Raw genomic sequence first — 14,654 nt, 5'->3', positions numbered from 1 at the left:
CCCACTCATGCCCCGTGTCTCCCTTCTGTCCCGCTCATGCCCCGTGTCTCCCTTCTTCCCCCCCACCCCCCGCTCATGCCCCGTGTCTTCCTTTCCCCCCCACCCCCTGCTTATGCCCCGTGTCTCCCTTCTTTCCCCCCCATCCCCTGCTCATGCCCCGTGTCTGCACTGTTGGAACAGGGCAGACACGGGGCATGAGCGGGGGTGGGAGCCCCACCTTGCCCTACTCAAGGTCATGCTCCGTGTCTGTCTCCCTCCTTTTCCCCCCACTCATGGCTCGTGTCTCCCCTGTTCACCCCCACCCCCTGCTCATGCCCCGTGTCTGTCTCCTGTTCCCCCCACCTATCATGCCCCGTGTCTGTCTCCTGTTCCCCCCACCCGCTCATGCCCCGTGTCTCTCTCTTGTTGCCCCCCACCCCCCGCTCATGCCCCCGTGTCTGTCTCCTGTTCTCCCCACCCCCCGATCATGCCCCGTGTCTGTCTCCTGTTCCTCCCACCCTCCGCTCCTGCCCCGTGTCTGTCTCCTGTTGCCCCCACCCCCCCAGTCATGCCCCGTGTCTGTCTCCCGTTCTCCCCACCCCCAGCTCATGCCCTGTGTCTGTCTCCTATTGCCCCCACCCTCCGCGTCTCTCTCCTGTTGCCCCCCACCCCCTGCTCATGCCCCGTGTCTGTCTCCTGTACCCCCCACTCCCCACTCATGCCCCGTGTCTGTCTCCTGTTCCCCCCACCCGCTCATGCCCCGTGTCTCTCTCCTGTTGCCCCCCGCTCATGCCCCGTGTCTGTCTCCTGATCCCCCCACCCGCTCATGCCCAGTGTCTCTCTCCTGTTGCCCCCACCCCCTGCTCATGCCCCGTGTCTGTCTCCTGTACCCCCCATCCCCCGCTCATGCCCCGTGTCTGTCTCCTGTTCCCCCCACCGCTCATGCCCAGTGTCTCTCTCCTGTTCCCCCCACCCGCTCATGCCCCGTGGCTCTTTCCTGTACCCCCCACCCCCCGCTCATGCCCCATGTCTGTCTCCTGTTGCCCCCCACCCATGCCCCGTATCTCTCTCTTGTTGCCCCCCACCCCCCGCTCATGCCCCCGTGTCTTTCTCCTGTTCTCCCCACCCCCCGATCATGCCCCGTGTCTGTCTCCTGTTCCTCCCACCCTCCGCTCCTGCCCCGTGTCTGTCTCCTGTTGCCCCCACCCCCCCAGTCATGCCCCGTGTCTGTCTCCCGTTCTCCCCACCCCCAGCTCATGCCCTGTGTCTGTCTCCTGTTGCCCCCACCCTCCGCGTCTCTCTCCTGTTGCCCCCCACCCCCTGCTCATGCCCCGTGTCTGTCTCCTGTACCCCCCACTCCCCACTCATGCCCCGTGTCTGTCTCCTGTTCCCCCACCCGCTCATGCCCCGTGTCTCTCTCCTGTTGCCCCCCGCTCATGCCCCGTGTCTGTCTCCTGATCCCCCCACCCGCTCATGCCCAGTGTCTCTCTCCTGTTGCCCCCACCCCCTGCTCATGCCCCGTGTCTGTCTCCTGTACCCCCCATCCCCCGCTCATGCCCCGTGTCTGTCTCCTGTTCCCCCCACCGCTCAAGCCCAGTGTCTCTCTCCTGTTCCCCCCACCCGCTCATGCCCCGTGTCTCTTTCCTGTACCCCCCACCCCCCGCTCATGCCCCGTGTCTGTCTCCTGTTGCCCCCCACACCCCTGCTCATGCCCCGTGTCTGTCTCTTGTTCTCCCCACCCCCCGCTCATGCCCCGTATCTGTCTCCTGTTCCCCCCACCCCCCGCTCATGCCCCGTATATGTCTCCTGTTCCCCCCACCCCCTGCTCATGCCCCTTGTCTGTCTCCTGTTCTCCCCACCCCCACGCTCATGCCCCGTGTCTGTCTCCTGTTCTCCCCACCCCCCGCTCATGCCCCGTGTCTCCCTCCTGTTGGCCCCACCACACCGCTCATGCCCCGTGTCTGTCTCCTGTTGCCCCCCGCTCATGCCCCGTGTCTCTCTCCTGTTGCCCCCCACCCCCCGCTCATGCCCCGTGACTGTCTCCTGTACCCCCCACCCCCCGCTCATGCCCCGTGTCTCTCTCCTGTTGCCCTCCACCACCGCTCATGCCCCGTATCTTCCTCTTGTCCCCCCTCCTATGATGCCCCTTGTTGACCTCTTGTTCCCCACCCCCCGCTCATGCCCCATGTCTTCCTCCCATCCCCCCTCTCCTCGCTGATGCCCTGTGTCTTCCTCCTGTTCCCTCCCACCCCCTGCTCATGCCCCGTGTCTTCCTCTTGTCCCCCCTCCTATGATGCCCCTTGTTGACCTCTTGTTCCACCCACCCCACGCTCATGCGCCGTGTCTCCCTTCTTCCCCCTCCACCCCCCGCTCCTGCCCCGTGTCTCCCCCCCCACTCCCCGCTCGTGCCCCGTGTCTCCCTTCTTTCCCTCTTCCCTCCCACCCCCCGCTCATGCCCCGTGTCTTCCTCTTGTACCCCCTCCTATGATGCCCCTTGTTGACCTCTTGTTCCACCCACCCCCGCTCATGCCCTGTGTCTCCCTTCTTCCCCCCCACCCCCCGCTCATGCCCCGTGTCTTCCTTTCCCCCCCACCCCCTGCTTATGCCCCGTGTCTCCCTTCTTTCCCCCCCATCCCCCGCTCATGCCCCGTGTCTGCACTGTTGGAACAGGGCAGACACGGGGCATGAGCGGGGGTGGGGGCCCCACCTTGCCCTACTCAAGGTCATGCTCCGTGTCTGTCTCCCTCCTTTTCCCCCCGCTCATGGCCCGTGTCTACCCTGTTCACCCCCACCCCCTGCCCGCTCTTGCCCCGTGTCTCCCTTCTTCCCCCCCACCCCCCACCCATGCCCCGTGTCTCCCTTCTGTCCCGCTCATGCCCCGTGTCTCCCTTCTTCCCCCCACCCCCCGCTCATACCCTGTGTCTCCCTTCTTTCCCGCTCATGCCCCGTGTCTCTCTCCTGTTGCCCCCACCCCCTGCTCATGCCCCATGTCTGTCTCCTGTAACCCCCCACCCCCCGCTCATGCCCCGTGTCTCTCTCCTGTTGCCCCCCACCCCTGCTCATGCCCCGTGTCTCTCTCCTGGTCTTCCCGACCCCCCGCCGATGGCCTGTTGTGTTCTCTTTATACACCCTGCCTTCCCTTTCCCTGGTGTCCATCTTGGTAAAAGATTTTCCTTCCTATACCGGGACGCCTGCCTGCGGCGTCCCGGTTTGGGAAGAAAAATCTTTTTTTTACCACCCCGGGTTCCCACTTTGAGAACCTAGGATGCTAGTGGTCTTCCTTCATTGAAAAGGATGTTATGGTTACGTTGCACTAATAAAAAACTATGAAATTCAGTAAAAAAAAAATTGTTAAAGTGACTTTATGGTTAAGTTGCACTAATAAAAACCTATGAAATTCAGTAAAAAACTTTGTTAAAGGGACGTTATGGATAAGTTGCGCTACTAAAAACCTATGAAATTCAGTGAAAAAACTTTGTTAAAGGGACGTTATGGTTAAGTTGCGCTACTAAAAACCTATGAAATTCATTAAAAAAACTTTGTTAAAGGGACGTTATGGTTCAAAGTAAAAACGAAAAACCCCTGAAATTCGGCAGTTATGGTAAGATAAGCAACCATAACTCGCGCCACCGTGCACTGCTAACACTAACACCCAGGACATCAAAGATGACATCACAAATTTCTACTGAATATATATATATATATATATATATATATATATATATATATATATATATATATATATATATATATATATAATCACTGAAAAAGCTTTAGTTGAAGTGCCAGAAAGATGTCAATTTGATGCTGCAAAATCCTGAAATTCGGCGGTTGTTGGAAGCTGCGCCACATTAATTATGCCTTAACTAGAGGGTTTACACTGAATTCCAGAGGTTTTGTTATGCTTCATCTCTCACATGTATTTTGATTTTTTTATTCTGAGATTATAACAGATGTTGTATCCTTTGTTATCAATGTAGGTTCTTATGCTACGCAACATGGGGTTTTCCCCCCATTGGGGGTTTTACCCTCTTTGGGATCATTTGGGCCATTGGCCATTTTTCCTGAGGCATTGTCACCATGCCCTAGTTTTACACCAACAAAAACATGAAGGGAGACTGGTACAAGGTAGAGGACAAGAGGCTTGGAGGAGAAAGAGGGGGAGGCACACAAATGAGAAACGAGGTTATACTGAGTAGGAGGAAAGAGGGACTGTGATGAGGAAGAAGGACTGAGACAAGGAAGAAGGAGTAAGATCAGAATGTTGTCAATTCTATCATTAAAGAAATGTATGACTTTGTATCCTAATGAGGCTATAATCAATGATATGTTTTTTAAATTAACATATCAATCAATTGTTCCTATACCCCTCTTTCTCTTTCATCCTCTTTGCGTGTTGCTTTCTCCTGAACAAACATCATCTTGCCAATCATGACATGTTTCAAACATGCAAAGACTACCTGCACCAATGAATGCCACAGCAGTCACGAAAGAACACTCATCAAACGAGATTCAACCGTCATTGCATGCAGGGCACTGCACCATGAAACAGTTAGCCTGGATGTTCGTCTACATACAATGACCATATAATGGGGCTCATTTCTGAGTTCCCAATGAATTAAACCTTACATTTTCACTTAGATGCCAATAGGTCCTGTCCCTGTAAGTTTCATCATTTGCACGAAAAAGGGAGGTGTCCAGTGAAGGCAAAACGCTGTGATACCTCCATTGAGCGCTCTGTAGAAGACACCTGCCATTTACGCACGGCTGGCAGCCTTTGCAATGGATTCCTATGGAGTCTTCCTGCATTTTTGTTTGTGTAAAAAGCAGGGAGATTCTATAGGCATCCACAGAAATTTACACCAGCGTGAAAACAGCAATGGATATATGGGATTAAATATTGTATACTTCACACTTTTTCTAAATATTTTGGCTACAACTCTGCGTTGGTATGGGCTTTGAATTCCCCTTATATTTCTGTTAACACCAGGTTAGAGATGTTTTGCGAGGCGGTATATCGTCACTCCTCAGTTTGAAGCACTTTTGTATCATGTAACGGGTCCGCAACAGCGCCCTTGTGCCTCAGGGTTTAGGTGCTTTAGAAATGTAAATATAAATAAATAAAAGGTGGTAGCTTCCTGCAGTAATCCCAGGCAGGGACCTTAGTCTCGACACTTGCTGACCATCTCCATCACGTATCAAGCTCATGTGTGCCTCCTTCACCATCACATTCGGTAACGAGAACAACTATTATTAGCAGTGCTTACAAGCAAAAGACATATGTCCTAGAGGGCAATACAAAAAAAAAAACCCTGATATCATCCTTATTATTTAAGCAATATGCCCGAGCCGTAGGGGTCATTACTGAGTCACGTAATGCCCTGGGGCCCTTAGTTATGGGCCGGAGCGAAGCAAGGGCCTTAATGAAGGCCCCAGGGCATTAACGGACTAGGTAATGCCCCTGCAGCGAGGGGTATATTGCTATTAGTACCACGGCCGCAAGGCCGGGGTACTAAAAACATTGTTTTCTGTTCAGAAACGCCATTTCAGAACAGAAAAACAAAATGGCAGCCATCAGGAGCGAACGCACTGGGAACAGAAGTGTTCCCAGCACTTTTGCTCCCGAAAGGAGAAATAGAAGGTAAGTGGGGTTGGGAGGGCAGGGAGGGGATTGTGTTTAGAGGGTACAACATCCTTTCATCGCGGGGCGTTTTTACACAGAGTTTTTTACGGTGAATTAAAAAATCCCATCGCATTTTTTTGGGGGTGTTAGAAAATGATATGTATGGGATGTGGGTGTTTGGGAATAGATAACAAAAATGAAAGGGAATGCGGGGTTTTCGATGGGTTTTTTTGTTAAAAAGTTTGCGGTTAAAAACCCAGCGAAAAAACATCCCGCAATGAAATGACATGTAACCGTTCAGAGGAATGGGAAAACAAAATATTAACTTACCTGAATCCCCAGCGGGGGATGGTGGCAGCCTCCAGCCGTGTGGAGACTCGGAGCGGGGATGGCCCCGCTTCGAGCCTCCTCATTGGCTGAGGGGCTGCCACGCCTCCTGCCAGGAAACAATGGCAAGGAATCCCGGTCGAGGTATTTCCGGCCAGGTAAAGCCCTGGCGAAGGCCAATAAGAATGCTTCTTTCATTCTGATTGACCCTCGCTGGGTAATAATTATAATTGTTATCCCAATATGGTTATGGTTGTTTCTATTATTTAACTAATGTACCTTCATAAGGCATATTATATTGATGTTGAAAAGAATAATGCCAAAGAAGAGTCAGCAGTGTACATTCTGGCCGTGTCTCTGATATGTGAGGACGCAGGCACTGCTTTCCTCTTAGAATAATGACTGAAATGAGGAACAATGAGGTAACGCAGTGCGCGAAATTAAGATTGGCCAAGTAGGATCTAAAAGGCTAAAAGCAGCTCCTGGGTATCGAGCTGATCAGGGACTACCACTGGGGAATGAGGAGGTTTGATATGCGGAAAACTATGTATTAACCACTGTTCTGCAAATCGAACTTCCATAGGAGATGGAAACACACAAATGTGTCCCTTAGCTATGACCCCTTATGCTTTAAAAGTCATAGAGATGTGTCCTAATGTTTATTTATGCATTGTTGCAAAAGCACAGAGCTCAATTCACATAGGAGTGTTTGTTTGGCATAAGTTGGCCTTGGGAGCAAAGAATAGTTCCTGGTAGACGTTGGTGTCAAGCTAACCAGGCTCTTCTAGGCAACAAGCAGGATCTAATTAGCTCCCAGTGCCGCTTAATGTTGAACCCTGTAATGGCCATATTACTTAATATTAATCTTTATTACTCCAAGTCCAAACATTCCTTTTTCACAGACCTTGAATTTCCTCACTCTCAAAGCTCAATGGTGTTCTTCAGCCATGTGATTCACTGCTTGGCATCTAAAATGGGAGGAAACTGTGAGTCTGGATCGGATTTACGCTCTGCTTTCTCAAAGTTGCCTAGCCGTATAAACATTATTTTAAGCTTAGACTTTTAGGAAGAGGCTTTCCATTTTAAGAAGGGCAAGTAAGGTGACCGTCCCCAGCAAAGACTATGATGAAGAAGATGCTGAGTAATGAAAATCACTAATAAGTTATCAGTCGATTTCTCAGCATTAGACACAGTCCGCTTCTCCAAGGGCACCCAATGCAACATTCACTGCAAGACTGTGGCTAGGTGTGTTTTTCTCTCTCTTGCCTTTCTCTTGTTTGATGGTTCTTGGAGCCAGGCGTGGACTGGTAAATGGCATTCACATTCCTGACCTCGTGGGTTGCTTTTCAGCGGAGCACAGCCACCCCTGCTAAGCCTTATCATGACCAAATGCGCACACGCATTCTAATCCAACTCCATGATTTCCAACATTTTGGACTTCGGTCCCCAAGAGCGTTCCCACCACTAGTGCATTGAGACCAAAATAATGGCAAAAGGTGCTATATAAATGACAACTACAACACAATACAAAATGGATAGAAAGATCAAAAATCGTTGCCTCTAAATTGCTAGTAGTGTTAGGATGGGGTTGGTGACACGAATGCCCGCCTTATACCTGCTCTCATGACCTTTGATTACACAGTCACACATTTGCTGGACTGCTAATATCATTTCGGCAATGTCCCACGTCTCTATAAGGCTGCATTGCTGTGGGCCTCCCAACCGGCTAGCAGGATTCCAGATGCAGCCAGAAAACCATGTTTGTGGTTCTACTCAGACTGTCCAACCTCTACACACATTTCTTTGGTAATGTGGCCTTCAGTAATGGACATAGCACCATAACACAAATGATAATTTGTCATAATTTCCCCTCACCCTCTCCCACGCAAACACCACTTAAGAAGAAGGAACACTAAGAACAGACGGGAGTCATTATGCCGAACCAAGTATCTTTGCATTCTTTGCTGAACTATCTGTGCAACCTTCAGTCACAGGATGGAACCCCTATAGGGCCAATTCTGTCTGCCACCCTTCTAAGGCTCAGAGGCTGAGTACCATTGAGTTGGGAAATATGTTGCCTATGAAATCCCCATTATTTGGAGGGTGTCAGCCCCAGTCCCCTTAGAAAGCATTTTCCAAATAAGTTGAATGTCTCACATATAATATAAGTCATTTATAACGAGCCTGTACACAAGTGTTTCTAGGCGCAACAGGACAAGGTAGGGAAGACAGAGGGAGGACAAGACAAACAATCTTACTAGGCCTTGTGGCATTCAGATTGTGCAAGTGTGACAACACAAAGTGCAGGGGGAAGGGGGAAGTGCCAGGGAGAGGGAGGGGGGGTGCAATCAGGGCAGCATTGCACTGATTAAGTGCAGCCTCAGCAGTGCGGCTCTGGATAAGTGCAAGGAGAGAGGGGACTGTAGACCCGGAAGCAGTACACGGGGGATTGATCATGATGGGGCACAGTACCCCGTGAAACTCAGAGGGTATTCAAGCGACCAGTCGATGCAGCAGAGGGGTAGATCAGCAGGGGAGAGAGAGAAGGCAGAGGAGAAAAGGAATGTCTTGAGCTGCTTCCGGAACTTCAGGTGGTAAGGCTCAAGTTTGAGAGGGGCAGGGAGGCCATTCCAGTGGGAGGCACCTGCCGAGAGGAGGGATCTACCTCCCACTCTCTGCTGGAGAAGCATCTGACCTGCAGAGAGTTGGAGGTAGCAGAGCAAAGGGCTCGAGAAGGAAGGTATTTTGGAAGAGAGAGTTGGATGTAGTGCAAGCCCTGGCCCCAGAATGCCTTGTGGACCATGCAGAGGGTCTAGAACCTGATCTAGCAGCCACCCGGAGCCAGTGAAGAGATTTCAGGGTTGGAGAGATACAGTCCCTGGGCTCGAGGCCAAGGATAAGTCTCACAGTCCTGTTCTGGATTGGTTGCAGTGAGAGGAGAGGAGATGAAGGCAGATTGAGAAAGAGGCTGTTGCAATAGTCCAGCCTAGAGAGAACCAGGGCTCTGGAGACAGTGAGCTTCTGGGGGAAAGTGTGAAAAGGCAGAATACCTCTGAGGAGGTGCAGCTGGTAGTAGAACATCTTGGCAAGGTCTGTTATGTGGTGAGAGAAGGAGAGAGTGGAGTCAAAGATGACACCAAGGTTTTTGCCTCACATGAAGGCGAAGGAAGAGGGCCCAAGGAGAGCAGCCAGAGTGAGAGGGGGGAAAGCAGGAGCAGTGGTCCCAATGACAAGGATCTCTGTCTTACTGGCATTAAGGCAGAGATCATTGGAGGCACACAAAACATGAATCGCGGACTCAGGAATGAGTGCGAGAGGAGATGAGGCTGAGGGGAGCCTAAAAGAGAGATGAGTGTCATCCGCATAACACTGAAAGTTAGAGAAGGTAGTGATCAGGTGGGCTGAAGGGGCCAAGTAGACATTGAAAAGCCAGGGTGAGAGTGTAGAACCCAGGGGAACACCACATGTGGATAGCGACTTTGCGGTTTGAAAGAACCCAAGTTGGACCTGGGAGGGACAGTCCAGGAAAAAGGAGGTCAACCATTTCAGGGCCTGATCCATGATGCTCAGGTTCTCACGCAGTCGATTGATCAGCATGGCGTGATTGACCGTATCGAAAGCAGAGGAAGGGTTGAGGATGGGAACAGAATGGCTAGATTCAAGATTGGAGAGCAGGTCTTCACGAGTGTTCAGGAGAGAAGTTTCCATGACTCTGGCTGCTCTGAAGCCAGACTGATGGTCATGGAGACAACCAACAGATTCAGTGTGGAGAATAAGCTGGGAGATGTCCAGGGTTCCAGACGTTTGCCCAGGAAAGGAGTGATAGAGGTCAATGGAATCACTCTTCCAACAATCTTTTATCTCCATAGCTCCAAATATGTTTTCTTCCATTGATTCCAATGAAACCGCCTCGAAGAAAAATCGTATTTCACCCTTCAGATGGAGGGGTGTGTGATAATGCTACATATGTTAATTTTAAATCTAGATATAAGATAGATTTGAATAAGGTAACACAAGTTAACCAATTCTAGGTTCTATAATCTATCAAAAACTGGTCAAAATATGTATAAGTTATATATATGTAATTTATATTTGTTTTCATCAAAAAATATAACTTTATAATTATGTTGACCCTAACTGCTCGCCCCTGCAACTGCTGGCCCCTAGTCTTTCCTATGAGCAGTTGCATATTCGTCGAGGCCAGATGGTCGACAAATGCAGATGTGCATAGTCCCTTCCTTTTACTAATCCCTCAAACTCCCCATCTGCCTGTTAAACCATCCCCCAATACCCACCCTGTTCTTTACCTTTTAGGGGGTGCGTCGCCTGAATCCCTATTTCGGAGCCTTATTGCGCCGCCCGGACTCCATCACCCTTTAACGCTATGTTGCAAATGAGCCGCATGCTGACGCCCACTCTGCCTCTGCCCTACCCTCTGCACCTACCCCTCCCACCCCAGTCACCTCCTCACCTGTACATTTGGCTGCCTACTCGTCAATAGACCCTTCCCCCTGTTACTCCAATACCCTGCCCTGGTCTTCAGGCTTGTCACTAAGTGGCTGATCTCTAGGTCAAGCACTCCAGCCTGCCGACCACTTAACGAGGAGAAGCTCCTGCAATGAGCAGTGAAAGTCATTTAAGTGCCTCCCCTTAATACACCTGCACAGGTTTTTCATGCAGACAAAAATAATGGATGTTTATGGAATCCGCCTGCATTCAGCACAAGCAAGTAGATTCCATTGTAAATGCCACCTGCGAAGCATCATTTTCTGGCAGTATTTACATGTATTACAAAACAGAGAGTAACATGAAAGAGTAAAGGTGGTTTTGGTTGTTTGTAGTCCTTGATGTTCAACTTTGGCTTGTAAATGTGTAAACTTGCATTCAGGGCAGCCAATGGCATGTGCGAGCCAACGGTGGTGGTCCCCCGCATTCTGTGTGCACGTTTTATGAAATGACGCTCATTAAGTGAAAACCATCTCAATCCATGTGAAATTATGGGTGGGAAATACCCATTGCCGCCTTTTTTGTAAGAAATAATATTAAACCATTTATTTTACTGAGGATGCACACAAGCAGGAATGTGCTGGCATGCCTGTGAAGTAAACTTTCTAAAAGAAGCCGCCCCATGAACCCTGGGGCCTGAGTGCTCCCAACGTATAAGAACTTGGAGGTCATTTTACAAAAATAAAACATTTCCCTGCAGGGGATCGTGAACACTTGTACCTAAGTGCAAAGGGTCCCTTCCTTTCAGTGTTCGTCATTTGTGTTCAGAATCGCAAAAGAAAGGTGTAAAACAGACACAGTGGCTCTTGCATCTTACTTTTACGCTTCTGAATACAAATGTGGAAATGCCGTCAAAAATGAACGCCTGTGGCAGGCATTCACATTGGAGTCCCGTGGAACGCTGCCTTTCCCAAGTAGAAACAAGCATTGACAATGCCAACAGTTTGGGCTTTCATGTAGGCTTGGGGAAGGCACTTGCCAGACGCTGCCGTAGTGGCTTTATCTGCCCATTGATGGTAGCAGCTGCAGAATGGTAGAGTACCTGGGAATCTTATAGCAGACCTGGCAAATGCTAATACTTATAGACAAGCAAACATTCTTGGCTTTGCCAATGCTTGTTCTTAACAGGACTTCAGTGAAGGACACGCATCGTACTTGTAAAGCGAGTTGCCGAAGGCAGACCTGGTAAGACATTTTTATTACACCAGTAGCGGGCTTAGAGCTCCAATTAAGTCATTATCTCTCAGAGGACTGCTTTGAAAAAACACTGGCCAGCACTTTCAGTGCAACGTTTGATGGCAAGGCTTGATTAAGGCAAGCTCAAAGAGTTCACATGAGGATGAGTTTTGGACGGCGAGTGACAGGAACTGGGTGGGAATGACCATGAGGATTAGCCTGGCTATAGGAGTCAATGGGTGGGCAAATATCCAAACAACACCTACATACTGTGTGTCCCACCTCATATACCATTTCTTCCCATCTGTATTCGAATGCAATAGTTTTGGCTTATAGGTGGCGCAAGCACCACCTAATAGCTCAAACTAAAAAAAAAAAACAGACAGATTCCTTGGGAAGCCATTTGTTTAACGCTGATATTTCATGCTGGCAGTAAATATGAGGAATTTGGGGTGGACGTGTTAATTCTGCACTGTTCCACAACTTCATTGGTTAAATCATGTAAAAAACAGGATTGGGGAAAACTATTGATAATCGCTACCTGCACTTTTTACCGATGTAGGGGTTAGAAAATGAAGTGTTTTTTCTCCGACTTCCACTTTCAGCTTAATAGGGTGTTGTCGGAAATGTCACAAATGTTAGTAGTGAGGTCAAACTCTCCCCTGAATGTATATACTAGCCAAGGGAGTGTGCTGTACACAAAATGCGCTGACGTAGTTGTCAAATACTTATCAAAAACTCATACTAAAAAAGTGAAACGTTACCTTGATGTTCCAGGCCACAATCCTGATATCTGCTTTCTTCTGTTTCCGTAAATCTATAGGTTTTAGCTCGTGGCGACAAATCCTTGTAAGTGTGCTGTTTTTCTTCTGTGGTTGGACCTTGTCGGCCCCCTTGCCGGCAGAATAAGAACTTCCCCAGCGCGCGCTGCTGCTGCCGTCGCTCTTTCGTTATCACCTGACCACAGGAAGGAAACATTCAGCGACGCCTTTCACAGGGCGAAGCCCAAAACGAAAGCGTGCAATGAACCAACAGAAACTGCCCATATTCATGCAGTGGGCACACAGCGAGCTGGCGGGGCAAACTCTACAACCATATACAGCGTGGAGGCAGATGGAATGGGACAAGACTAAACAGGGCCTCACCCAACTCATATAATCAATAGTAATAATAATTATGGTCCCACTGAACCTCAATGAAGGAAAAAAAAGATATTATGCACGTTCACACCACACACCGTCATAGCTCTCAACTCACACGCTTTTGGCGGGTGTCACCCGCCTTGTAAAGGGCTGACTCACCGCCAAGCCTCCTGCACGCCCATTCATTCGATTGGGCGTCTCACCCGCCAAAAACAAAATCGGGTGATTTCACCCGCCTTTGTAACACAAATGGTTGAGAGCTATGCACACCGTACTTTGTGACCGAGTGCACGCCTGCACTGTCCGATCAGTCCGATTCCGATCAGTCACTGCACGTTTTGATGCACGGCACGAGAATTTGCGAGCCACCTACATTTTTCAGCCTTTCACTGCATCGGATAAGTTTGTTTATTTTAATTATTAGCACACGGGGCGATGGGCGCAGGTTGGTCAGATCGCGGAATGAATCCCACGGACCAAGCCTGCATTCCGAGCAACCGGCCGGGTGCTTCCGCCATCATATGTTGGGCCTTTCATTTGAGCTGCTGGGGCTGTACCGCCACCCCGCCCCCGGTGTAAGTCCAGACCTAGCTTCGGCAAGCAACAAAGCGCTTTGCAAGTCATAAGGGGGATCACGCGAGGCAAGCAGACCACAAGTGATCAAACAACGAAGCGGGGATCTAGCAACTGGGGGAGACTAAAGGGTGAGCAATTAGGCAGCAAGGGATCTACAAGCAACCAGAGTAGGAATCGGATAGCTGTACAATGCACAATAGCGGTCAGCCAACATCTGCAATGGCAACCGGCGTGACATCCCTGGCCACTGTTAGTCTTGATTCTTCACTTTGCTTGCAAGGACATGAAGGCCCATACTTATAATGGGAAAATGAAACTACAAGTCCCATCTGCCAATGGGAAAGCCAAGTCTGGCTGAAAGTGTCACACATGACATGGGGGTCACTTGGCAGCTATGCCGATTTCCAAAGCAGTCATCACGTGTTGAGCCCACACTACAGTCTACTAGTAACATCAGGCCTCACCATTTCCAATACTGAAACACATCCCAAACTGCCTTTGATAATTTATCAACCAGTGGCCAATATTGTAGAAGTCTCGCATCAGTGGAAATGCAATTAACATTGTGGCAGAAATTGCCCAAGATCAAAAAACATATGCTTTCAATGCATTTTTGCCCCAGGGCAAAGGACTCGGACTAGGGCAAAGATTGTCCTACTGCAAAAACGCATTGAAAGAATATGCCTGCTTTAGTGCTACTTGTGCTTGCACCACTGCACATTTTCTTTAATGGCATAATGAGACGCAACGCGAACAACCCTTCCCGCATGCAGAAGCATTATCCAAACACAAAGACAGCATTGGTTCCTATGAGGAAGGGCCACAATCTGACCTCTTTAACAGTCATGTTTTACCCTTACACTGCTCTGTTAGGAAGCACACTATGCTCCAGACCCGACCACGCACGCTTAGGAAACACTCATTTGAAGAGGGGTCCAGTGAAAAGCCAGAGGTATGCCAGGAGGCACTCACCCAAAGCTGCAAGAAAAGATACACAGCGATCAATACCAAACAATCGGGATCACAGAAAGCACCCTCCTCTTCCTCCCCGGCCCCCCCACACCTCACCTTCATGAACTAGATGAAAGGATAACTCAGGTTATCTTTCTCTTGGAACCATTGCAATGCGGCACAACACCGGTTCGAATCCCGATCCGCGCTTAGAAACCACTCGCTGGTATTAAGCGCGTTATCGCTGGTATTAAGCGCGTTATAAAGGAAAGGAATGATGGTACACCTACTTTTCTTGGAGATGGGGCAGTGAGGCATGGCATATAGGCCAGGAAATCCCATTCCCCTACCCATGGGAAAAGAAAAAAAACCAA

General features: G+C 49.7%; 1 protein-coding gene across 1 annotated transcript in view; it reads right to left on the bottom strand.

Annotated features, from left to right (window-relative positions):
* Positions 1-12,539, bottom strand: part of CD53 (CD53 molecule) — a 171,505-nt gene extending 158,966 nt beyond the window's left edge. Inside the window, exon 1 of the mRNA XM_069633563.1 lies at positions 12,376-12,539. The gene's annotated coding sequence lies outside the window, so the exon portion shown is untranslated. The remainder of the gene's footprint in view (positions 1-12,375) is intronic.
* Positions 12,540-14,654: the final 2,115 nt, after the last annotated feature.

This window comes from Ambystoma mexicanum, chromosome 13 (genome assembly GCF_040938575.1).
Source record: "Ambystoma mexicanum isolate Mex_15411 chromosome 13, UKY_AmexF1_1, whole genome shotgun sequence".
Lineage (NCBI taxonomy): Eukaryota > Metazoa > Chordata > Amphibia > Caudata > Ambystomatidae > Ambystoma > Ambystoma mexicanum.
Note: the sequence above shows the minus strand (reverse complement) of the source record. Positions and strands in the feature narration are given on the sequence as shown.